Source organism: Phaenicophaeus curvirostris (assembly GCF_032191515.1).
Source record: "Phaenicophaeus curvirostris isolate KB17595 chromosome W unlocalized genomic scaffold, BPBGC_Pcur_1.0 scaffold_34, whole genome shotgun sequence".
NCBI classification, from domain to species: Eukaryota; Metazoa; Chordata; class Aves; order Cuculiformes; family Cuculidae; genus Phaenicophaeus; species Phaenicophaeus curvirostris.
Genome location: NW_027206663.1, coordinates 1,991,710 through 2,019,561, shown reverse-complemented (window position 1 = coordinate 2,019,561; position 27,852 = coordinate 1,991,710). Strand labels below are relative to the sequence as shown.

Below are 27,852 nucleotides of genomic sequence, written 5' to 3'. Positions count from 1 at the left end.
ATGGGTATCTGTTCAAGGCCAATGTTAAGCTCGCATTACGATTCCTCAGACAAGCCGAGGTTTCCCACAGAGTTGGGGTAATTATTACAGATTTCTGGGCTGATGTTCCTGGGGGTAATAGTTTGGCCTTGATCACTTCTCTGGTGGTGATCATAGCACACCCAGTCTTGCATTGTCCTTGCTTCACAAGCTGCCTCCCTCGGTGTACCAGGAATCTTCCTCATCCATAAGCAGTTCTTCTTTTAGACATGGATGGATGGAATATATTGTCTCCATTGTCTTCAGGCAGTCATGTATTACTGGTTCCAAAGTGACTCCACTAAGGGAAGATGCTGGATTTGCAATGTTAGTGGTGAAAATAACCAGAATGGCTTTGAAACATCGGGGAGACCTAAAGCTGGGACCTTCATCAATTCCTTCTTTAATTATTCACATGCCCTTCGTGCCTCCCCAGTCAGAGGGAGACAGAGGGAACAATTTCCTTTACAATTAAAGACTGAGGCAAAGAAGGCATTAAGTACCTCAGCCTTTTCCTTATCCCCTGTCACTGTTGTTCCTTCTGCATCCAATCGGGACTGTATAGTGTCCCTAGTCTTCCTTTTATTGTTAATGTCTTTATAGAAAGATTTTTTTATTTTCTTTCACAGACTTCACCAATCTGATTTCTATTTGGGCCTTAGCCCTCCTGATTTTTTCCCTGCACGATCTCACTTTCTCCCTATAGTCCACCCAAGACGCCTGTCCCTTCTTCCAAAGCTCAAAGACATTTCTCTTCTTTTTGATATCTCTCAAGATCTCCCTGCTCAATCAAGCTGGTTTTTTCCCCCACCGGCTCTTTTTCCGGAACATGGGGATGGCTTTCTCCTGAGCTGCTAGGATTTCCTTTTTGAAGAGCTCCCAGCCCTTGTGGACTCCCTTGCCCTGTCTCCCATGGGACTTAGCCAATCAGCCTTCTGAACAGTCCAAAGTCTGCCCTCTGGAAGTTTAATGCGACTGTCCTAGGTTACCTGTCCCTCCTTGCACTGCCTGGGAAGTTGTCCAAAATTGTCACGGAACTTGCAAGTATTTGATAAATAAAATGGAATTATTGTCACTTCATACATTTTGACACTTTTAAACTCTCTTTAATAACTCCTGTTGAATTTAATTAAACTTCTGTAATCAGAACATGGTCGCATAAATGATGACATAAACAAGAATTGCCAAAATGAGCCCTCTACATAAGATATTTTTGTATTGGTAAGACAGCAAATCATAATTTTGATTGTATATTGGTCTTTGTCCTGTACTGTGTGTACAGTATGACTGTGTTTCACATTAATGATTAAATTTTCTAAAACAGTTCTTAAAGGAATATGTTGATTCCTTTTGGAATTTCTTTTAAGAGCTATCTTTTTTTCTAGGCGAGAAGATGAAAATTTGAATAATGTTTTGCAAAATGGAGGCGAATTGAGCATTACAGTAGAAGAAACAATAAATGCAAAAGTGGAGATTACAAATTTGTCTGAATATGAATTAAGCATTGAAGAATGATTAGGCCTGAGAAGAAACAGTGTTGATCTAAGCACTCCTACAGAGGAATCTCAGAAATCAGACCAAATAAACATGAATATCAATAAATTGGTTAGTGAAGAGGCAGTGCCAGTTCCTGTAGAAAAGTTACAAACACAGGAAATAGCAAAGAACTTTTTGCATAGCAATATGAAAGAAGTAAGTGAATACCTGGAAAATTGATATAAATGTCCTATAAATAAAGTAAATGTATATCCTGAGGAAGCAGTACAGTCTCCCAGTAAAGACAAATTAACAAGAAGCACTGCAGTTGATGATTCTTCTGGTGAGCTGTCTGTTTCAAGGAGCACTGAAGATTTGTCCCCACAGAGAAGGGGCCCTATGATGAAATCTCACAGCATCATCAGTATGGGCACTGGTCTGAAAATCTACGATATTGTCAGTGAGAATGGATCTCAACAGCCAAACTCAGTAGTAAAATCAGCATTGGGTAGTGCAGATGGAAAAAACATAGTTCAAAGTAAATCTGCTACTCTTCTGTATGATCAGCCTTTGCAGGTTTTTCCTGGGCTGTTGTTGTCATCTTCTACAAAAACTGTGTTGATGTTTGACTCAAATCGCAATCCTGAAAGTGCCAATGCAGTGAGAGGACCAGTAACAAGTGGTGTGCAGATATTCTGCACTCTCCAGTATAATATTCAGCATAGCAGAAGTGCAACAACAAAAGACACCTTGTGGCCCCAGAAACAAAACACCGAAGTAGAACAAGGCAGATTACCTCCTTCACATCTGTTTGGGTCTGACAGCACGGAAATCCCCAGCTATGTAAAGCATTCTGCCAATATGAACTTATCCAATCATAACAATGTCTGAGCCAGCACTGTGTATAACACTCATCAACAGATGGCTGGGAGACACATAGATGTGTGGGCTATTCCACCAAATGACAGGCTGCTCACGGGAGCAACCAGACACACTCTTCAAAGGCAGAGCAGCGAATCCGCTACAGCTTCTGTGGATGTTGGGGATACTGGACCTTCAAGGCAGGCCTGGGTTCCTGAAGGGGACTATTTAAAATACAGAGACTTGCATTCAGCAGGAAGGGCTCCACCAGTAATGTCTGGGCAACAGAGACCTCTTTCTGCCAGGACATATAGCATTAATAGTCCAAATGTATCCCGACCATGGAGTGTTCAGCCACTGGTGAATGAAATACCAGAAAGAACTATGTTAGTTAATTACTTCAATTACACACAGACTAGCCCTTCAAAGAGATCAAACCCAAGGGTTAACTCTGACCACTCTTTATTAGACCCTCCAGGAAAAAATGAAGTCCCTCATGACTAGAGGGGAAAGGTGCTGCGACATATTGAGGCTAAAACGCTAGAAAAGGTAAAAATAATTGTAAAACTTTTCTACCTTTCTATTACCTGGATATGAAATAAGTTAAATATTCTGTGTTTTTAACTGCTTTTAATTACCAGTGAAAATGTACTGCCTTAAAAAGGATGAATATGCTTGTGATGGATATCTGAGAAACAGTCAAATGGTAGAATGTGTAAATGAACATTTACCCCAAAGGAAAAAAGTCCATGTTGTTTTTACATTACACTTGTCAGCTTAGTCCAATTACTTTAGAATACATTAAATAATGTCGTATTGACCTACTGGAATGCAAGGCTAGCTCTTTTAGGGCAAGTAATTTTTATTGTTGTTGTAGTATTGTATTCATACTATACAAAAATATTCCCTTACATTTCTTCATCTTTCTGTTTTGCCTTTTTCCCCCTATTTCCTGTGGATGACCTAATTAATGCTTGGCTGCAGGACAAGGGTCATGAAGTGCCTGTAAAGCAAAAATCGTGAGAGCATGCAAGCACTCTATGTTTGATCCTTAGTTAGAACATAAACAGGACATAGATAAGATTTAGTTACTCCTTACTCCTTAGAGAACATGAAAACATTGTAGCTGTTCAAGGTTTCCAAACAATATATCTCTGTGAACACTGTACTTCCTTTGTAAACTCTGTTAAGCTTTACGAAATATAAATAATATGTTACTACACTAACGATCTAAATGACCTCAGCATATGTAACCAATAATGAGCTCTCATTTTGCAATATGTATGAGCTAATTAACTAGCATATATATATATCGTTGCTTTGCACCTAATAAACTGAGACTTGTTGATCATCATCGGATGTGCTTGTCTCCCGTCGTTTTCTCCGACAAATGGTGACCCTGATGTGATACGGCATACAGCACCACGACGGAGTGACGAGTGGTCGAGTCCTTACGCGGCGAGGACGGCTATAAGCGCAGGAGGAACCGCGCCGAGCCCCGGGTGACCATATAGACGAGCCTGGTCGATACGTGCTGCCGAGACCTTGAAGGGCCGCAACAGCGCTGACGAATAGAGGTATGGAGAGGCAAGCAGCATATGATTTATTTACATGTTTTTTGAAAAAGAGGCAGGTTAAGGAGGTAGACTTACAAAAGGAGCTCCCGAATTTGTTAGCATATGGGCAGACACAGGGTTGTTTTCAAAACCCACATACTGTGCACGAGCTATCTGAGTGGCGCAAGTTCGGGGATAAACTGTGGGAGGCGGCTATAGATGGGGATAAGAATGCAAAGAAATTCGGAAAGGCATGGAAGGTCATACATAATGAGTTGTTACAATATCAGGCAGAACAAAAAGCAGCTGAGCACGCCTCGGCCGCCCGGGACAAAAATAAATCGTATTCTACTGATTGGTTACAAGTCCCAATTATTCCACCAAGTACATCTACAGTTTATCTACCCCCCCCCGTCCCCCTCCCCCTTTTGTTGATACATCTCAGAATTCTCAATGTGCTGAAATTGCTCCTTCAGCACCCCCGTTAAATCCTGCATCCCCTCCTGCATCTGTTCCTCAGAGGCCCCTAAAAATAGAGGTGCAGACGAACCCCTTTGTGCAGGAGCCAAGCCCTGGGGCTGAATCAGACCTTGCGGAAGCTATGGCAAAAGAACACCGAGAGGCTTGGGCTGCCTTGGCTAGAGAGGGATTGGAGCAAGGGGATGAAGGTGTTTTACAAGCGGCCACTCAGTTAGCCTGCCCAGTAACTTTTCAACCGCTGCCGGGTGGTGGTTTACATGCGACAGTTACAGCTTTAGATTGGAAACTTTTATCACAGTTACGCTCTACTGTTAGTTTGGAGTCAATAGTGAACCGGTCAAACAAATGTTAGATTATATTTGGGATACACAGATATTATTGCCTGCCGATTGCCGGGGAGTAATTAAGCTCATATTTACTCAACACCAGCAATTGCTGTTTAATGCACACTGGCAAGGATTAGTAAATGAGGCTCTTGCCGTACAAAGACATCCAGGAGACCCGTTATATGGTATTACTATGGAGGAGTTGATGGGTTTAGGACCTTTTTTACGTACTGAAGCGCAGGCATTGATAGGTCCAGATAAACTAAGGGAGGCTATGCGTTTGGTACAACAAGCCATCACACGGGTAAAAGATCTAGGGGGATTACCCGTTTACATGGGGATCAAACAGGGAAAGGATGAACCTTTTGGGGCGTTTATAGATAAAGCTGCCTCTGCAATTGAAAGGGCAGGGGTACCAGAATACATGCGAGGGGCACTCTTAAAACAATGTGCATTACAGAATTGTAATGCCACCACACGTAATATCTTAAATACGTTGGGAGCAAATTGGACTATAGAAGAAGCTTTAGAAAGAATGTCACAAGTACCAATAGGGCCCCAGGCCTTCTTAGTTGAAGCTATTAAGCAGTTAGGAATGGTTTTGCAAGAACAGGCAAAAGCATCTCAGACCCAGGTATTAGCAGCTCTTGCGCCCCTTCAAGCGTCGGCCATCCAAAATAAGACCATTCAAAACAGAGGACGTGTGAAGTGTTTTCGCTGCGGAGCAATTGGCCATGTTCGACGAGAATGCTCTGCAATTGGCATATGGTGTGCCCGATGTCGCTCCGACACCCACAATACCGGAGCCTGTCGTCGCAGATCGGGAAACTTCAGTGGGAGCGTGAATCGCAGCAACCGCGCAACGACACAAGTAGCTGCTGCTCATCATACACCGCCGCCACACTTCAACTTGCAACGAGGGGGAGCCTTGGACTCGACTTGGCAGCTTCAATAGATGTCAACCTTTTGACAATTCAACCACACAAGATTCCAACCGGAGTTTTTGGGCCACTTGAAATTAAAGGGCAACAAGTAGGTGCTCTGTTGTTGGGAAGATCCTCAACCTCAATGATGGGACTGTTTGTTTTACCTGGAATTATTGATGCTGATTATACTGGAGAGATTATGATTATGGCTCACACACCTTTTCCACCTATCCGCATTCGTAAAGGACAATGACTTGCACAACTAATACCGCTGGAGCAACTGACGAGAGAGATGCCACCAGCATCTCATCACCCCAGAGACGGCCAAAGATTCGGATCTACGGGAGGACTAACCTTACTGACAATAGATCTGACTGAAAGACCCAAACGCAAAATCGTGGTGAATTATCAAGGACGTCAGATAACCTTGACTGGGTTGTTAGACACAGGTACAGACTCCAGTATTATTGCTCCACAATTTTGGCCCTCCGATTGGCCAATACACCCAGCTACCACTACGGTCTCGGGAGTTGGTGGTCTAACACTGGCACAACAATCCCCCACAGTGACAGTGAAATTGGATGGTCGCCAAGTATCAACTGTTTTCTCCATCGTTCAATTACCACCTACGGTGCAATGTCTCGTTGGTAGAGACATTCTCACTCAATTGGGAGTCATTCTCACCAACGAACACCCTTTGGCCTATTAGCCATTGCTTGGTCTTTCCCAATTCCCATCACTTGGACGACAGACACACCAGTGTGGGTTAAGCAATGGCCATTAAAATGGGAAAGTTTGCAGCAAGCTCACCAATTAGTGCAAGAGCAATTTTGACAGGGACACTTACGATTATATGTCAGTCCATGGAATACCCCTATATTTGTTATAAAAAAGAAGTCCGGCAAGTATCGTCTTCTACATGATTTAAGGGCCGTGAATGATCAAATGGAACCAATGGGAGCTTTACAACCGGGGTTACCCAACCCTTCGTTGCTCCCGCAAGACTGGCCTTTATTAATCATCGATCTGAAGGACTGTTTCTTTACCATCGATCTTCACCCGCATGATAGAAAATGTTTTGCATTTACTTTACCGTCATTGAATAGAGAAGGACCGGACCAACGATTTGAATGGACAGTTCTTCCACAAGGCATGCGAAACAGCCCAACATTGTGTCAGTTATATGTTGATGCTGCGCTTCAACCTCTTCGGAGACATTGGAAATCAGTAATCATCTATCATTACATGGATGATATATTATTTGCACAAGCAACTCCATTCACAGACGAACAAGTTGAAGTTATTCAAACAACACTTGCTCACTCTAATTTAATTTTTTCCCCTGAGAAAGTTCAGCGTTCCTCCCCATGGAAATATTTGGGATGGATATTAACTGAACGAACTGTTACTCCTCAAAAGCTTCGATTGAATCTAAACCTCCGGACTCTAAATGATGCCCAACGGCTCCTTGGAGATTTGCAATGGTTAAAACCCATTGTGGGCATTCCGAATGAACTTCTTGATACACTCCGGCCTCTCCTTCAGGGGTCCAGCCCTGCATTACCGATAAGAATGACACCTGCGCAGAAACAAGTCTTGCAACAAATAATGGAAAGGATTTCAACTGGATGTGTTACCCGTTTCAATCCAACACAATCTCTTCACCTCGCCATATGGTTTGGTCGACGGCATCAGTTAGGAGCTCTTGTCCAAATGCAACCAAAGGGAAAGGAACTAAGTGTCCTTGAGTGGATATCCCCAGCCTTACAACAAACTAAAACACTGGTTCAACAAATTGAAATATTAGCAAATCTAGTTAAACGCGGTCGTGAGAGGATCCTGCAGTTGCAGGGACACGAGCCCGCTACAATACATATCCCAATTAAGTCAAAAGAGACTTTGCAATGGTATCTTGATAATAGTGAAGAACTTCAAGAAGCTCTGTTAGGCACCAATGCCACTGTGGAGACTAATCACTTCAAATCGCCACTCTTACAGTGGATGGGAAGATGGAATTGGATAGTACAGCCAAAAAGGGAAAAGGTTCCCATCGCAGACGCAACTACGGCATACACGGATGCTGGACGTAAATCTAGAACGGCTGCAGTAACGTGGCAAGAAAATGGAAAATGGAAGCATCAGCTGCTACAAGCGGAAGAAACAGACACTGCAGACTATGGAACTGTTTGCCGTAGTATGGGCAATGATGAATTTGCATGAGCCATTGAACATTGTAACTGATTCCTTATATGTCGCAGGAATTGTTGAACGAATTGAAGATGCATTTATCAGAAATATCCAAAATAAAAGACTATATGAGTTACTTATCCAACTACAAAAGGCAGTCAACCAGAGAGACAATGTATATTGTGTGATTCACATTCGTAGTCATAAGTGGGAAATAGGTCTAGGCGAGGGAAATCAAAGAGCTGATAGATTAGTATCACTCATGACAAGTACTCCCATAGGGAACCAAAGACTGGCTAGGGAAGCTCACTCAATTTTTCATCAAAATGCTAAGGGTCTTCGTAGAGAATTTGGTATATCATTGCCTGAGGCAACAGCCATTGTGAGAGCCTGCCCTATATGTAGCTACCATAATAAGGGACATGGTTTAGGTTTGGGGGTAAATCCCCGAGGACTGAAATCAAATGAAATCTGGCAAATGGATGTAACACATGTTTCTGCTTTTGGACGCCTTAAATATGTGCATGTAACTATAGACACATATAGCAAGTATATTTGGGCAACACCCCAGGCTGGAGAAAAATCACTTCATGTGCAAAGGCATTTAAGCAGTTGTTTTGCTATAATGGGAGTACCACAACAAATCAAAACTGATAATGGACCAGCCTATCGTAGTAAAAAGGTTAGCAGATTCTTAGAAGAATGGGGAATACAGCACGTTACTGGAATTCCTCATTCTCCCACAGGACAAGCGATAATTGAGAGAGCTCATAACTCTCTGAAGCGATATCTACAAATTTGTTCTGAAACATCAGATCCTCATTCAAAACTGTTAAGAACTCTATTTGTTATGAATCACTTATGTGTGTTTGGTGATTCGAATGATCCACCTGCTGTAGTGCATTATTGTTCCCCAAAACAAAAGGTGCCGCAAGAAACGGCTTGGGTAAATTATAGAGATCCAAAGACTGGAATATGGCAAGGCCCAGCAAAAGTAATATTTTGGGGAAGAGGATATCTCTGTGTTTCTTCTCCCACAGGTCCTGTATGGGTACCAGCAAAATGGACAAGGGCGGCTACTAATGTACCGGCTGACTCAACACCTATCGCAGGAAGAGAAACGAATCAAGGAGACGACCCTTCTGAGTCTCCAATAGTAACTCTGGAACTTGAACTACCTTTCCTAAGCCCTAGCTGATTTTACTGATCTTTAGCTCATATAGACAGTGTAATTAGTTCTCGGTTTACTGACTCGTCTTTCATGTAATAACGGTCATTACGTTGCTCTATTGCGACAAAAGTCGTTAGGTCTTTTGGGTTAATCAATCGAATTCATGTTTAAATTTTGTGTGGACTTATAACTTCTTAATTGTTACTTAAGTTGTAAGAAAACTTTCTTAAGTATCTTTGTAGAGCCTTTTAGATTGGACTGGGATAGGACTCAACTGTGTATCATGTGGGCCATAGCACCTTTGATTATTATTGGTGTAGTTGTTAATGGATATATTGATCCTAGGACTAATTTGTAGGTTACATGGGCCAACAAAACTGGGGTAACATCGTTTTGTCTTTCTTTAGCCTCGGCTACCGATCCCTTTCAAACTTGTCTACTTGGTATACCCGGATTCAATGAATATTAGCATGCTGGATTGTAAAACAGTCCAATGTCACCACTGAAATATTATCTGAAATGGCTCAAGATATGGATAGCTTAAGACATCAAATGTTGCAAAACAGAGCCGCCATTGGTTTCTTGTTACTGGCCCAAGGACATGGATGTGAAGATTTCGAAGGAATGTGTTGTTTTAACCTAACCTCCAATTCCAGATCAATTCACCAACACCTGAAATGGCTGCAAGATCATACACAAAACATCAAAGAAATTACTAATCCCTTAGATAAATGGCTTTCTTCGCTAGGATTAGGCCCATGGCTCAGAACTTTTGTTATGTATGCATTTGGTGTAGGAATAGTAATCTTGATGATAATCTTGATTTTACCTTGTTTGTTAAGCTGCTTGCAAAATTCAGTTCTCTCCATGATTCATAAAACTCAGGCTAATTTTATATTATTAAAAGAAAATGGGGGAAGTGTGGATGACCTAATTAATGCTTGGCTGCAGGACAAGGGTCATGAAGTGCCTGTAAAGCAAAAATCGTGAGAGCATGCAAGCACTCTATGTTTGATCCTTAGTTAGAACATAAACAGGACATAGATAAGATTTAGTTACTCCTTACTCCTTAGAGAACATGAAAACATTGTAGCTGTTCAAGGTTTCCAAACAATATATCTCTGTGAACACTGTACTTCCTTTGTAAACTCTGTTAAGCTTTACGAAATATAAATAATATGTTACTACACTAACGATCTAAATGACCTCAGCATATGTAACCAATAATGAGCTCTCATTTTGCAATATGTATGAGCTAATTAACTAGCATATATATATATCGTTGCTTTGCACCTAATAAACTGAGACTTGTTGATCATCATCGGATGTGCTTGTCTCCCGTCGTTTTCTCCAACAATTTCCCCTTTAAGAACAAGGAAAAGAAAAAAACAAACCTATGATTTTTCTTTGGAAATGCAAGTATTTGGAAGGATGGGTTTAGTTTTGTTTTTTTCAGTTGTATAACTTCTATTGATAGAAAGGGATGAGTTTTGTTTCCTGTATGGCAGCTGTCAAATATGATAATGTGGAAAACCTAGAGATTCACTGGATATTTCTTTGTTCTTTTAAAATAATGGTTTCAGATATTTCTGTTTGGAATTAAAAGTTAGCTTTTTTTGCAGGGGACTTAATCTATAAACCAGACTTCTGAAATTACAGAATTTATTTAAGGAACAAGCACAATTGCTTTGAAAAAGCTTTCATGGACTTAAAATGGTGCTTCTTTTTTTTTTTTTTTAATCATAAGATAGAACACTGACAAAAACAAGTATACAAAATTAAACCTTATGATGAATATTTAATTCATATATTTTTACCTGTGATTATACACAACAGTATAGGTTAATAGCATTATCTTTGCTGTGACTCTTCAAAGTCTGTTTAACTATGTTTATTATTTCTGTGCTGTGCTTCTTAGGAAAGAGTGTGTAGTGGGGTTTTGGGGGTTGTTTTTGTTGTTTTGTTTTTTTTGTGAAACTCCTGAAGTACTCATTTGGTTTTATAAAATGTAGTCACTGGAGGGGGAGTGGTGAACCAACTTAAATAAACTGTCTGCTTATTGGCCAGAATAGAAGATGCTAGTTCTAGTTGGTTTGGTTTTTTTTATTAGCCCTTTTTACCTGATACAGGTGGAAAAAGCCTTTCAAGAGTTAAATTTGCATGAGGAGAGATACAGAATAGTTTTATGTCCAGCAAATATTACTAGCAATGGATTCCAGTCAGTTAACCAGCATTTGTAACTTTTGACAAGATGTAAGGGGACATTACCCCAGTCAACTAAAATTATCCATCTGGTTGAAGGAAGGTGAAACAGTTCATGAGACTATTTATAAATAGCAATTTTGCATATATTCAGAAGAAGCTATTTGCTTACCTGATACAAAGCATATTTTATTGTGGGATAAAGAAAAGGACTTCTTTGAATGTCAAGCTGCTCTCTAGTAGTTATATATGTAAGCTGTTGGAAAGTATGCAGTCAGTTCTGCTCCAACCTTATAAATTTAGTGTACAGGCGAGTTTCTAAGAACAGCAATATCTTTCAACATATTTTCTTTTGGAGCGTGACTTGCAAATGTTACTACCTCATATGTCACAGTAGTGTTCTATAGTAGCCTTGCTGAATTTTTTTAATTTGGGAACTAAATTAATACTGCCTGTGTAAAACACTAGTCACACACATTTTGTTGTGTGGTAGAGCAATTTTTCATCCATAAACTGCAATAATAAATATCTGCTATGGTTATCTGCAAATATCTATTGTATTTCTATGTGCTGTGTAGGCAGAAACAGTTGCCAGGACTGATTCTAGCCTTTCCTTACATATGTATATTTTCTTTTTTTGTTGTTGTGAATGTCTTGATGTGTGTTTGCTTTCAGTTCTAATTTCACCTGGAATTAAGTCCTCTATTTTTCATCTACTTTATCTACTATTTATCTAGAATGGCAGAGCTTTCAGAGAAGAGGTCATAAGGTTAGATTCCTACTTTCCATTTCAGAAATTAAAATAGGTGGTTTTATTCTCAAAGTTGCCAGTATATGGCACCTTATTTTAAAAAAAAGTCCAAGCATTTCAGTATTCATATAGAACTGCAGTTTTAATCAGTTTGAATTTTTTTTCTGAGTTGTTTTTTTTTCTCTACATAGCTAATTTAGAAAAATATTTTAATCAGTATGGCCTCAGATTCTTTCCAAGTTAAGCTAGTTTAAATACGTCAAGAGAAGTAACTTCAATGGGTTTATGTGCACATAAGATTAAGTGCTTAAGTGTTTGTAAGAATATTTTGAAACTGATTGATAAATTGCAGGAATGCTATCCATTCAGTAGCTGTCAGTTTTAAATTTTTATTTCTGTTTTATTTTGTTTCCCAATTTTAATGAACTACTGAACCGTCAATGTGTTATATTCATCTGGGTGTTTGGACTGAAACTGAGAGAAACAGTAAGCTCTGATAGAATGTTTAGTAGAGATTTGAATGCTGAGTACAGTTTTCCCCTCCCAAGAGGGGAAAAGCTTCTGGAGACTTGTCTGAAAGCTTGAAAAATACATTTACTAGAGAACAAAAAAGGCGTAGAAGAAAGTTTGCTTTGCCATTGAGAGTGAGAGTTTATCCAAGAACCTTGGCCAAGAAAAGCCAAGTATTCTCAGTAAATACTATTTTCCAAGGGGGTTTCAAATGATTGTACTATCAGAGCATCTGAGGAGTATGAATATGCAAAGGCATATAACTTTGATTATTAAACTAGTTTTAGCTTCACAAGATTTAGCTAGTATGAAAGAGCAAACTTTTGCCTGAGGACTAGTGACAATTTTCAAAATTGTCAACAAACACCAAGAAGTATTTATTCATGTAACATTTGTTGCAGTATCTTAGTCAAATGAAATATATATTTTTACTTGGGAAAATAAGAAACTTTAAAAAAAAAACATCTACTTTGGATTATGTGGGTTTTGATGCTTTGTGGTATATCTTTTAATATGGTCATATTTTTTCATGGGTCTTTATCATTGTTTTAAGTTAGGGTCAGGTGGCACATGGGGGATTTTCCTTTCTTTCGTGCAGTTGTTTTATTTGTTTTGTTCTTATAGCTACAAAAGACAATGGTAGCAAGATGTCTACTGATTTCTTTCTATTACCCTTGCAGAGGTCAGGTTTGCATGGTAATGAAGCTCAAAATCAAACCACTATCACTTCTGTCCTTGAGCTCACATTACCTATTTGATTGCCTACAGTGGCACAGGGATGGACTCCAAGGTTTCTTACCAGCTTCTTTTTCTTCTCATTCACATTCTTGAATTAAGTGTTATTGGAATGCATTGTGGATGTTGACAGCATTGCAGTAACAAGAAAACCCAGTCAAATCTCCATCTCTGTGTAAATGTTTATCTGTATTGTACCAGTAATAGGAGGGGGAAAGGAGAATTTGTAATGGTAATTATATGGTTTTCCACAGGTGTATATCTTGACTACCAGCTTCTCTTCCTACAACATTTTATATATTGCAAATTTAATGAAAACTATAAATTGAGAAGCTGTGCACCTTTGTTGTTTTTTCCAGACACATGAACATTTGCATTACTTTATTTACAAGTAATTCTGCATGTAAACTCCTAGTTGCATGCTGATTTACAGTAAATAAATGTAAATAGGGGTCACTGAGTTGTTTTATATATCTACTATTTTTGCATGTTTTTTACTTTGCATGATGTTGGAATATGTTTATATTAGTCTGTGTATAGTATGCCTTGTGGTTTATGTATGCTGCACTAATCCATGTTAAATCTGTCCCCTCTTTATTCAGAGCATGCTGTCTAGGTCCTTTAATTCTAATTTTGCTGCAGTTAGCAGTTTTCACTATGGCATCTCTAGGGATCTGCATGGCAGCCAGGGTAGTGTTGCCTTGAATGTTGCAGACAGAAGAGGTTCTGGTGTGCACATTGTTCGAGTGAGTACCTACAGGAGGCTATTGCAATATATAGAGGGGGATAGCATAACCTGTGAGAGATGTCTTTAAATTGATAGAGTTGTCCTTTTATATAGGGACAATGCTTTCAATAAACAGAAAATAATTTATGTGTTGGATTTTTTTTATAGGCACTAGATCAAAGAATTTCCCTACACTTTGTATGATTTAACCTTATTGTAAGGCTTTTTAGTTTAATGTAATGAAGTTGAGTTTTCTAATTGGCTTTCATAGATGGTTGAACATATGTAAAACTATCTGGGTTCATTGTACATGTTCAAACAAGAAATTACCATTCTGAATTAAACCTAGGTTGATAAAGGCTTGAACAAAATTTTATTAAGCTTTTTTCTCCCCTAAACGAATTCTGATTATATAAACTGTATTGTAAGATACTTTAGGCATTCAAGAAAATATTTTATTTTCTAAGAAAACATTTTATTTTCTAAGAAAACGTGAGGAAATGACTCCTTAACTGAGCATCCTGTGTGATGTTATAGTATCCATAGTGAACAGAATAAAGTCAACAGAAGACTTTTTGAACCATGTGAATAGACAGTCTTTATCATTTGTTGACTTTTCTTATCAATGTATTGGTGATCAAAGACACTTCTGCAGTTGATAGTTTTGTAAATATGCAGCAATATTTTATGGGTGTGGTGTCTTGGCTAGTAAGATTCTTCTTTACTGCTCCATTCTGTTTAAAGCAACCCCAGGCTTCTTCTCCAGGAGACCAATGCCAGGATGAAGTATTCATTTCAGGACAGCAGAATTACTCATCTGCCACACTTGATCTCAAAGATATTCCTCCAGACAGCATGAAGAAAATAGCTACATGACACCTCGGTTAGGATATATTTATTATTATTTATAGAAACATGCTGGGATTGCAGTTGGAACTGGGGCTTCTTTAAAACGTAAAACAGGATTTGACTTTCACCCAGGTATTGAAGGTGGTGTAACTGAAATACCACGCTCTTTTTGGAAGACAAAATAGTTAACTATATGAAGGGGGATAGTTATCATTTTTCTTCAGCAGAGGCTTTGAAAGAAGAAATTTGCAGCAAAAGACATAATTGCAAGTGGAAACTGGAATATGGCAGATGATTTCAGGAAAGCAAATTGAAGCTGATTAAACTTTTTAATGAACAAATTTGAAATCTGTTGTGATGAAATTTTGATTATAGACTAGAATTTGTAGGAGACATTCTGTATTCATCTCTAAGGTCCATCTATACAGGCAGGACTTACTACAATGAAACTAAAAGGACGCTTTTAAGTTATTGCAATGCAGCAATCTATTTTACAGTTGTGACCTTACTGCTGTTTGTCATCATTATACCTATCAAATCAGTGACACATTTTTTAGCAAAATAACAACATTTATTGGAAATATCATTACAGTTTTCATATTAAAGTCTTGAGCTTGTATGGTTTTCTTGTGAAGTAATAAGCAAAAGATGCTCAGAGAACATATAATTTCTGTCTGCTAGCTATGTGGGATTCCTATTTTATGTATGATCTACTGGGAATTGTTACAAAAATCTCTGAATTTTATGCAATAAAAATGCAAACTATAATGATATCGACCAAGTGTTAATACTGTCAGTTGCACTGCCAGAAAATAATTATTGAGATAACTCAATAATTATCAAGTACTAAGAACAACAAACTTGTCTAGTCTGTTCTAATAGACTAGCATTCAAAGTAAGATTTTGTTTTTCAGATTTTTTTATCAGGTCACAGGTGATGAATAAAATGAAAATTGAGTGCAATCATACATGATCCAGAAGAGTAGTTTCAGTAATGTTCCTAGACTTAAAAGCGATCAAGCATGAGAAATATTGAAATAATAAAGGAGAAACTGAGGACTGCTGCTTACAAAATGTATGACATTGAGTATTCATGTTTTATTCAGGTACCTTTAACAAATGGACTAATGTGCCAGCCTCAAAAACCTCAGGCAAACTACAGCTAAGTCCATCATCTCCCTCCTCAATCATCAGTAGCAAAACATCCATCTAGAGAGCAATTAATTGATTATGTGATGTTGAGAGTTGCCCACCAACCTCCCTATACTCAGTCTCAGTGTTCCCCCAGACCAAGCCATGAATTGGCAAAGCAGGGGGTAAGGAAAAATTCTAACTTGAATATGACATCTGTCTGTCAGTGATGGTGAATTGTTATATTGTTTTAATTTATTACTGTTTATCTGTAGATAGTGACAGAAATCATAATAGGAATTTATCTCCAGCAGAAGACTATGTTATCTCAGTGCAGTTCTAGTACTGAAATCACACATTCCTTCTAGTTTTGAGCTTTTTCCTTTTAATGTGAACATTTTTTTAAAGAGAAATGCAGTAGTTTCTTAACAAAATGTACTAGAAACATATGCTTACATCTTTATACTGAGATAGAAATTTATTTCTTGAGTACATTCATTGATCACCAACTAATTATTGTTGTAGTAACCAAAAAAATACAAAGTAGCAGTACAACAGACTATTGGCTATGTAGAACTTAAAGTGAAAGTAGGAACTAGGTTTGATTTTTAAAATTCAGCTATAAGTAGCAAAGAAACAGGAAGAAAACATTCTTTCATATGAACATGTATATTTGCTGGGGGCATTAAATTCATTTACACAATATCTAAATATCTCTGAATTTTAAGCCTACATGGACTACTATGTTTATAATCATAGCAATATTGGAGTAAAACCCATGTACAATAATACAAGATGCTGTTGTGTTGGAATCTTGTTCCAAATTAATATTATACTCTCTTGAGTTGTGATAAATGGCTTCTTTTGAGCTTTTTTTTCTTTTTAAAAGCTTTTGTTCAGCTGAATTCTTTACTAATAATTTTGTTATGGTAGCTTTGGATGCAAGTTTTCAGCCAGTTCTTCTAATTTTGGTTGTAACTATTTAGATTTGAGTGAGAATTGTCAAGGATCCAGAACCTGGATTTAGTATATCAGGAGGAGTTGATGGTAGAGGGAATCCATTCAGACCTGAAGATGATGTGAGATTTTTTTATACTAATACATCTCAAAATCATTTTGATCAATTATTTTCCTAATTTTTACCAAGTTAAAAAATATGTATATCCCCCAAATCCAAGCCAATAAATTCCAGGACTTGATGGGAGAAAATTGAGGACAAATTATTATGAAAAATCAAAGGTGGTAGGCAACCACTGTTGTCACATGAAAACAGAGAGGATTACTCTGGCTGATTGTTTGTTGCACTGTTCTAGATATCACTCAACAGATTTGAGGTAGCAAGTCATGGAGTTTACAATTAGGAAGCCTCTTAAAAGAAAACATAATTTAGCCATCAGCCTTATTTCTTGTGGTTGATAATTCATCTTGACATGTACATCTTCCAAATTAAACAAAGGTAGATCAGAATTTGTCCTTCAATACTCTTTGAAAGGTAGTTCTCCTGGATTTAACATCAGAAAAGGAAAGCAGTCACAAAGCCAGTAGATCCATAGAATAATATTGCATTCCCTTCTCAATTTTTCTAAGTAGATGTTTTGAATTGCATCTGTTTCATGCTACCACAATATTTATGAAATAAGTCGTTAAAAATACTTTCCACCTCTAGTTTTCAAGGGTATATTTGTAGCCAGAGTGCAACCAGAAGGACCTACGTCCAAGTTATTGCAGCCTGGAGATAAAATAATTCAGGTACTGTAGTCATCTAATTAATTAGCCTGTGTAATATGCCAGTTCATTTTTAGTTTGCATCTTTTCTAAGAGCAGAATATTTAATTTTTATATAGAATGCCTGCATCTTTTCCAGAACCATTCTTATATTCTGGGATGATGCTCTTAGTTTTCTTCCACCTAACATTAGGATAGGTGATACAGGCTGAAGCATTAAATAAGTTGAATAATTTTCAAATTCTGAATATTTTTCACACTTTTAAAGACAAAAACCAGGCCTAAACTTGTTATTCAAGATGGGACGTGAGCATTTTCATTAGGCTTTACTGTTATTCAGTTATTTAACTTGTGGTTATTCACATGCAGTTTTCTGAATAATGCGTTATCTGAATACCAGCAGTTACCCCTCACAACCCCTCTCCACAGCTGCAAATCTTACATTCCCCCCCATCCTACAGTTCTTATCAGTTTTGCTGCCCCAGCTGATAGGCTGGACATGTGCAAGCGCTGGCAGAAGCCACCTCTAGGCTGGTTGATATCTGTCTGGTCATAGCATGTATCTCCTGGCTGCCCTATCTGCTGCAGATGAGCCAAACAGATAGCTTCAGGAGCCATGGCTTCTGGGCTAGAGTTGTAGAGTCTTTTTCTGTAGGAAATTGGTACCCCTCAGACCTATATTGCATCAGATTTGTTTTCCACTTGACTGGAGGCTGCCTGATGTGATATCCAGTTACAAGAAGGGTCAGAGAGAGGATCTAGGAAACTACAGGACTGTCAGTCTGACTTCAGTGCTGGGAAACGTCATGGAACAGGTGATCTTGAGTGCTATCATACAGCACATGCAAGAGAACCGGATGATCAGGCCCAGTCAACACGGGTTCACAAAAGGCAGGTCTTGCCAAACTAACCTGATCACCTTCTATGACAAAGTGACTCGGCTGCTGGATGAGGGAAAGGCTGTGGATGTGGTCTTCCTGGACTTCAGTAAAGCCTTTGACACAGTTTCTCACAGCATTCTGCTTCAGAAACTGTCAGCCTCTGGACTGGAGGGGCGAATGCTCTCCTGGGTGGAAAACTGGTTGGATGGCCGGGCCCAAAGACTTGTGGTAAATGGTGTGAAATCCAGCTGGAGGCTGGTTACAAGTGGGGTTCCCCAGGGCTCAGTGCTGGCTCCAGCCCTGTTCAATGACTTTATCAATGACCTAGATGAAGGCATTGAATGCACCTTTAGCAAGTTTGCAGATGACACTAAGCTGGGAGATAGTGTTGATCTGCTGGAGGGTATGGAGGCTCTGCAAAGGGATCTGAACAGGCTGGACCACTGGGCTGAGACCAATGGCATGAGGTTCTAAATGGCCAAATGCCAGGTCCTGCACTTGGAGCACAACAACCTTGTGCAGCGCTACAGACTAGGGGAAGAGTGGCTAGAAGGCTGCCTTGAGGAGAAGAACCTTGGGATGTTGATTGACAGCCATCGGAACATGAGCCAGCAGTGTGCCCAGGTGGCCAAGAAGACCAATGGCATATTGGCCCTGTACTCGGCACTGGTGAGACCGCAGCTTGAATCCTGTGTTCACTTCTGGGCCCTTCACCACAAGAAGGATGTTGAGGCTCTGGAGTGAGTCCAGAGAAGAGCAACGAAGCTGATGAAGGGGATGGAGGACAGGCCTTATGAGGAATGGCTGAGAGAGCTGGGGTTGTTTAGCCTGGAGAAGAGGAGGCTGAGGGGAGACCTTATTGGTCTCAATAACAACTTGACAGGAGGTTGTAGAGAAGAGGGAGCTGGCCTCTTCTCCCAAGTGACAGGTGATAGGACAAGGGGGAATGGCCTGAAGCTGCACCAGGGGAGGTTCAGTCTGGGTATCAGGAAAAAATTTTTCACAGAAAGTGTCATTGGGCACTGGCACAGGCTGCCCAGGGAGGTGGTTGAGTCACCTTCCCTGGAGGTATTTAAAAACCGTGTAGATGAGGTGCTCAGGGACATGGTTTAGTGGCAGATAGGAATGTTTGGACTAGATTATCCAAGAGGTCTTTTCCAGCCTGGTGATTCTATGATTCTATAATTCTATGAAAATTGTCTAACAGGCTCATAAGTTATTTGAGAAGGGGTCAAGGAAATGGACAAAGGGATTGTATAAGCCTTATTTTATTAGGTAAACAGGCTAACACGATATTTGAACAGTGCTGTAAACCACCCTTAAAGTTGCAGAAGTTGTTAAAAATTATTAATTATTCACCACATTACTTGTTTGAGAATGCTTATAGAGTAAACTCTGCTGCATTTCTGTTTTCTCAAAAAGAAAAAAACCCCCACTATTATCTTAATTAAACCATGGCCTCATGTGAACTGTCTAAAACAAATCCAAACTGAACACACAGTGTAATTCTTCCAATGAAAGAAAAAGCCAACAAGCACATAGCAAAAAAAAATCTAGTTATTCAAGCTGAAAGATAGCTTGGTTTTGAGTATGGCAAATAGTTCTTCCTCATTGGGCAAGAGAAAGTCCTAGTTCTCTTACTGATGGAGACAGCTTGAAAGAAGGAGGGGATCACTCCAACACTCCATACAGGAACAAGCAGCATGTTAAACTTTTGAAAATTCTGGCAGCATATTTGATGCATATTTATAGAGTGGAACGTGCGTGAAAGGGTAAGTTAGATTTTAATGGTTTATTCCTGTATTTATGTAATTTCATTTGTCTGTGTGACATTTATAATGAAGTTTCCTTTTGTCATGCTGGTGCTCTGCTTGTGTTGGAATTCAGAGTTTGTAAAAGAGCTGAAGAAGTATTTGCATGCTTAGACAATTACAGCATTTCTCATAACTAACAATATTTTTTGGTGTGTAACGGCATGTTCTTTATACTTGTGATAATCCCAGTGACAATGTAACAGGTCCTACTGTTTTGTTGCCACTTAGACAACATCTGCATTTTACTGAATTTCATCTCTCCCAAAATGACTTTGCTATGTTTGATTTTGCGACATTCTCTGTAAAACATGCATTAGACTTGCATATTATAATGCATGTCTAATACATGTCTAATAAAAATATTCCATGTGTACAGTGACTAGATAATTGCATGTAAGTCTTAAGATATTGTTGCTTTTTATGTTAGGACTAGAACATTCTGTACAGATTATGTTTTGCAAGTGTTATTGCCACTTTTGTTCTCTGAGCAGTCTATATGTAAAACTTTCTCTGCAACCCTAGACAGATTTAAAAATATCTGTCTTTACAACAAAAGATGCAGCTAGTAGCAACAGCAAATGTTGAATAAGCAGCTGCAACTCCAAAATGGCACAGCTAAGCCGCAGAGTGCACAACCGGTTTACTCTGCCATATAAGGGACAGTAGCTCATGGAGAAAGGTGGGATGTTTTCCCTGTCTTTTGTAGGCCAGTTAGGTTTGCTTGTGTTTGACATTCTGTCCACAGAATGACATTGTTGCTTAGAGTCATAGGAAAATTCAAGCTGTGGATGACCTCAGGGAGTCTCACGCCCAACCTCCTGCTCAAAGCAGGGTCAACTAGTAGATCAGAACAGGTTACTCAGGGATTTATCCAGGAATGTCTTATAAAACTCCCAAGGACAAAGATCACATAACCTCTCAGACCAACCTGGTCCACTGCCAGACATGAAAGGGGGACGGGAAATTTTATTATGCTGAGTCTGAACTGTGTTCCACAAAGGGGTGGACTGGTGGGGGTATGGAATTAGTGTGCCACAATGTAACAATTTTAGTGTTAGTAACAAGTATTCTAAGCTATTTTCTACTTCCTATTGCTACTGTCTCAACTCGCAAGCTATAGTAGCAGGCTTTGTGGTAAGTCAGATCAGTTCCTATCAGACTGCCTTTTTATGTTGTCTGAATTTAATTGCTGAATGATCACATGCTCTCCTTATTATGACAGCCCCTCACATGAAAGGTGAGTGTTCCCCTAGATACATACTTCATAAGTAAAGGTAGTGGATTTTTGAGGATCCAGAAGAACATAGAAGAGAACACCCAAAACATGGGAAGAAATTGGAGTGCTAGAAAGGGGAGCAAATTCCTACTAAAACAGCACCCAATTCTGTGAATGCATTTCACAGTGATGGAGAACTGCTGTGGTGAGACAGAGCAAAGGGAGGATGCGCTTACAACCCTACAGGTAACATTAAATGTGAACTAGACACTTCAGTGTCATTAAAGGATTTCTTTAATAGTGATTTACCACAGGCTTTGTTCCTTATTACTGTATACAATATTAAATTATGCTTTTATTAATTTTGTTTACCATAAACATTAACTTTATTTTTCTCTTTCTCCTTTGTAATTGAATAGACACTGCATAATCTGCAGTGACAATTAATACATAGTTGTTATGGACCAGGGAAAAGTGCAATAGAAGACCAATAACTGTTTTTAATCAGGGATAATGATTAGCCTAACATTGAAGCAATATTCAGCTACTGCAGTTCATTTTTAGTTACATATAAGTTGGTAGTTTGAAACAGTTATCAGTTACTTTTTTCAACTCGTGTACAAAAGTAAATGCTTTTAATAAAGCTAGCAAAAACACTAGCCTCCTGTAGTTTTGGGGCAAGGAATGGGAATTATACATAGCTAGTGGTAATAAACAGGCAGTCCTTAAATAAGTGAACTGCCATATAACTGCATTGCTTTCAAAGTTGTTAACTATTGCTTATTGTACTCTATATAGCTCTAACAATTTTAATTTAGACCCTTTAGCAACTTTTTGTATATTTTAATTCTTTTTAGGTTTTTTAATATTTACATAGGAAATTATTTTATATATATATTAGTAGATATGTGCTATATTTTGATAAAATTCACTTATTTTGTGTGCTGTTAATTTTGAAAGAAAAGAATGAGAAACATAGCTATATAATGACAGGCTTCAGTGTTCCACTTCTAAGACATGTTTTGTTGTTGGTTAGTTTCTATTTTTTTATTTGAAAATGCTAAATGTTCACACTGCCTTTTAAAGGGAATGCATACAGAGAAGTACTAAGTTACCATGGTCTTCTACATAACCCGTATCTTTGGGAAGGGGAAAAGTCCAAAGCTAGAACTAATTCTTTACTGATCTTGGACTGACTTTGTATACATTTTGAAGTACATTTAAATATATTGCTGAGGAATTATACTATATTGTATTTTACTTTAATGGTAACAGAAGTTTTAAACTTAGTTTTTAGATTTATGTATCGCAGGAAAACTCTCCACAAAAATGTTTTGACTGACAAAAAGGGTCTCAGGTGCCAATTTTATACCTTTTGAAAACCTTCTGGGGCCTCTTGTGGAGGTGGGACTGAGTCCATGAGTATATGTTGATTAGCCCTTGGCAAGGCCGCTTGTGTCCTCAGAAGTGGGGACTCAGCTGTTCCTCACGCCTCCGGGGCAGGGAGCTCAGTCCCTGCTTTTGGGGGTTTCTGTGTTTTATTTGAAGCAACACCAGGCTGTGAGGCCTCCAGCTCACCCCAGGTGTCACTTAGGTGATATGAATGTCATGCCACTGCCCAATCTATCTGTTTTACCAGATGCAGTTGTCCGTTGTGGGCATAAAGATTCCAGTATTGCGTGTATGCTGGGGCAAACGGCCGATGCCTTGGTGTACCTGCAATATTAGCAGCAAGCACAGAACAAATGGCCGATGTTCTCATGCTTGCTAGCTTGTTGCAACCTTGGAATCTTTATTAAGATACATGGGTTAATAGGAAAGGAATGCACTAGGTGGAAAACATGAAGATAAGGGGCACATCTGCGGGAAACAGGGGGGTTGCACTCTGTAGCTGTACTGAGGGATTCTCATGGGTAGACATTGACTGGGATAGCTGTTACTGGATACAGAGGCACTATATAAGGTTTGCATTCTCTAAATAAAGTTGGTCTCGATTGTCGCCCCCATCAACGAGGTCCGTGCCTTAATCGCTACAGTCCGTTGCTGGCTGCTGCCTTTGCCAACAGCTTCTTTTTTGCAAAAATCAAGCTTGTTTTGCAGAACAAGTTAGCCTTTGCCAACTCACAATGCCACAGGGCTTAGCCACTCCACACTACAACAACTGCCTGAAAGGAGGTTGTAACAAGGTGGGTGTTGGTCTCTTCTCCCAAGTGATAGGTGATAGGATGAGAGGGAATGGCCTCAAGTTGCGCCAGGGGAGGTTCAGATTGGATATCAGGAAAAATTTCTTCACTGAAAGAATGGTGAAGCACTGGCACAGGCTGCTCAGGGAGGTGGTTGAGTCTCCTTCCCTGAAGGTGTTTAAAAAACATGTAGACGTGATGGTTTCGTAGGCATGGTTGGGTTGGGCTGGATGAGCTTAGAGGTCTTTTGCAACCTTAATGATTCTATGATTATATGTGGTGCTGGAAGACACCAGCTTCCAGCTGTTGTCTTCCACAGGTTTTCCACTTGCATTTCTGGTAGTGACAGGCTCTTCCCAGTTCTGCACTGTGGTGGGGGTCCAGGGCTCTTGAAGCAATAGGGTCTCTGAGGAGGTCCTGTCTCTGATGCTGTGCAGCCTGCTAACTTCCATAAATCCTCCACTTGGCAGCACAGCTCTCCAACAGCAGTACATCTCCTGCAGGAAAGGTCTGGGAGAGGCCCCAGGCACTCCCTCTGATCCACCAAGCTCTGAGAAAGGCCTTTCCCTAACATCAGGTAAAAGGGTGAGAGCTTCACCCTCCAAAGCAGGGGGAGCTGCATCAAAGGGTTTAGGCACACTGCATCAAGGGCAGCTGTCTGTGCTTGTTAAATGTGGCCAGAGCTTCCGCTGGCCTGAAATCTTGTGGCATCCCTTCCCTTGTCCTTACCTGGCAGCAGCAGGTACCCTCAGGTTTTTCAGAGGGTTCCCAGGAGTTACTCCTCTTCTACCACTTCCTAAGAGCCTTTTTTCAAGTGATTTTATGACCTTTGGAAGAAGGGGCAGGCAACTCAGGAGGACTACAAGATGTTGTGAGGTCATGCAGGGAGAAAATTAGAAGGGCCAAAGCCCAACAAGAACTTAATCGGGTTATTTGGGTAAAGGACAATAAAAAATGTTTCTATAAATACATTAGCAGCAAAAGGAGGGCCAAGGAGAATCTCCATCCTTTACTGAATGCAGAGGGAACAACAGTGACAAAGGATGAGGATAAGGATGAGGTACTTAATGCCTTCTTTGCCTCAGTTTTTAATAGTAAGATCAGCTGTTCTTTGGGTACTCAGCCCCCTGAGCTAGAAGACAGGGAGGGAGAGCAGAATGGAGCACCCATAATCCAAGAGAAAATGGTTAGCGACCTGCTACTCCACCAAGACATGCACAAGTCAATGGGGCCGGATGGGATCCACCTGAAAGTACTGAAGGAACTGGCAGAAGTGCTCACCAAGCCACTTTTCATCATTTAGCAGCAGTCCTGGCTAACTGGGGAGGTACCAGTGGACTGGAGGTTAGCAAATGTGATGCCCATCTACAAGAAGGGCAAGAAGACCTGTCAGCCTGACTTTGGTGCCAGGGAAGGTTATGGAGCAGATCACATTGAGTGTCATCACATGGTACATACATGACAACCAGGTGATCAGACCTAGTCAGCATGGGTTTATGAAAGGCAGGTCCTGCTCAACTAACCTGATCTTCTATGACAAGGTGATCCACTTAGAGACTGAGGGAAAGGCTGTGGATGTGGTGTACCTGGACTTCAGTAAAGCCTTTGACACAGTTTCCCACAGCATTCTCCTGGAAATATTGGCTGCTCATGACTTGGACAGGTGTGAACTGTCTGGATGACCAGGCTCAGAGAGTTGAAGGCTGGTCACAAGTGGTGTCCCCAGGGCTCAGTGTTTGGTCCAGTTCTGTTCAATATCTTTATCGATGATCTGGATGAAGGGATTGAGTGCACCCTCAGTAAGTTTGCAGATGACACCAAGTTGTGAGGGAGTGTTGATCTGCTTGAGGGCAGGAAGGCTCTGCAGAGGGACCTGGACAGGCTGGATTGATGGGCCAAGGCCAATTGTGTGGGGTTCAACAAGGCTAAATTTCGAGTCCTGCACTTGGGCCACAATAACCCCGTGCAGCACTACAGGCTTGGGGAAGAGTGGCTAGGAAGCTGCCTGGTGGAAAAGGACCTGGGGGTTGAATATGAATATGCTGGCTGAACATTGCAGGCATGAAAAATTCCACTGTCGCGCGTATGCTGGGACAAGCGGCCGATGCCTTGGCATACCTGTGATATTAGCAGCAAGCACAGAGCAAACGGCCGGTGTTCTCATGCTTGCTAGCTTGTTGAGACCTTGGAATCTTTACCAAGACCTGTGAGTTAATAAGAAAAGAATGCATTAGACAGAAAACATGAAGATTAGGGGCACATCTGTGGTAAATAGTGGGTTGCACTCTATCGCTGTAACTGTGGGATTCTCATAGGTGGGAATTCACTGGGGTAGCTGCTGACTGGATACAGAAACATTATATAAGGTTTTGCATCCACTCAATAAAGTGATCTCGTTGTCACCTCATGGACAGGGTCCGCGCCTTAATCGCTACAGAACATGAGCCAGCAGTGTGCTCAGGTGGCCGAGAAGGCCAATAGCATCCTGGCTGGGATCAGAAACAGTGTGGCTAACAGGACCAGTTACTTCCCCTGTACTCGGCACTGGTGAGGCTGCACCTTGAATACTGTGTTCACTTTTGGGCCCCTCAGTCCAAAAAGGGCATTGAGGCACTGGAGCGTGTCCAGAGAAGGGCAACAAAGTTGATGAAGGGGCTGGAGCACATGTGTTATTAGGAGTGGCTGAGGGAACTGGAGTTGTTTAGTCTGGAGAAAAGAAGGCTGAGAGGAGACCTCATTGCTCTCTGCAGCTCTCTGAAAGGAGGTCTAGCGATGTGAGTGTTGGTCTCTTCTCTCAAGTAACAAGTGATAGGATGAGAGGAAATGGCCTCAAGTCATGCCAGGGGAGGTTTAGACTGGATATTAGGAAAAATTATTTCATCAAAAGAATAGTCAAGTGCTTCTAACAGGCTGCCCAGGGAAGTGGTGGAGTCACCATCCCTGGAAGTATTTAAAAGACGTGCATATGTGGGCCATGGTTCAGTGGTGGACTTGGTAGTGTCAGGTTTACAGTTGGACTTGATGATCTTAAAGGTCTTTTCCAACCTAAACGGTTCTGTGATTCTAAGTATGGCATCACCATTCCTTGCAGTTCAGGCCCTCCACTCTGTCACAGACCCTGATTTCAAGCTCTCTTCCTTCTTATGTTTGCTTTTCCTGATACCGGCTGCAAGAATATGACTTGTATTTCCATATTGCAATTTGAAATATTGTTTTTGTATTAAGGACAAGAATTATATATAGAAAATGAAGCAGCTATTTGGCCTAAAAGAGGAGAAAATGTGGAATAAGCATTACAACCTACATATTTTAGACTATATCAGAAATACTGTGCATTTCAAAAGTAAGTTGCAATTATCCCATTTAAGGGAAAAATCTGTTAAGTATCTATGGGTAAATATTACTGAGCTGTGAAAGATTCAGTTAATATGTAGCTTTTGTATCTTAATGGCTGAGTGAGGACACTTTCAGCCATTCACATTTATATGAATACCTGATTAAAACTTTGAGAGGTGAAAGAAGATGCAAGAGAACAAGTATCATGTGACTTGACTGGCAAGGGTACTGAGATGACCAAGAACAGTTTCACATTAAAGGTCTTATTAATGAGATTATGTAGCTTTTCTGCATGGCCCAAACTTTGAGCACGAGGAATTAGATTTCCAATTACAATAGTCTACAACATCTAATTTTGCAGCTGCATAACACAAAGGGGATTATGGCTCTGCGTTGCATACATTTCATGAGGCAAATTGCTGTACTATTTATGTCTCAGTATTATCCAAATTAATGAAAAACTGTGACAGAATATTCACTCATTTGCCAGATGTATGAAAATAGTGATTTGGATAAAATTCTTAAGGACTGTCTCTTAATAGAGAAACTGGTAGCCGATGAACCAGATGCTCTAAAGAGAAATTCTCATTCAGTTGCTCATATTGATGATTTGCAAAAGAAACTCTGGGGGGAAAAGAACCCAAACATATGAACAATAAGGGGGGGAAAGCCTTCTACTGAAGTATGTACTGGCAAAATACATAATTGGAAAGTATTGTGTAAAGGCTCCTAATACCATAACATTTTGGCATATTTGATTGATTTTGGTCTGTAACAACTTCCACTCACAA

General features: G+C 40.0%; 1 pseudogene; it reads left to right on the top strand.

Moving 5' to 3' along the window:
• Window positions 1-27,713, top strand: LOC138733775 (erbin-like; annotated as a pseudogene).
• The last annotated feature ends 139 nt before the right edge of the window (window positions 27,714-27,852 follow it).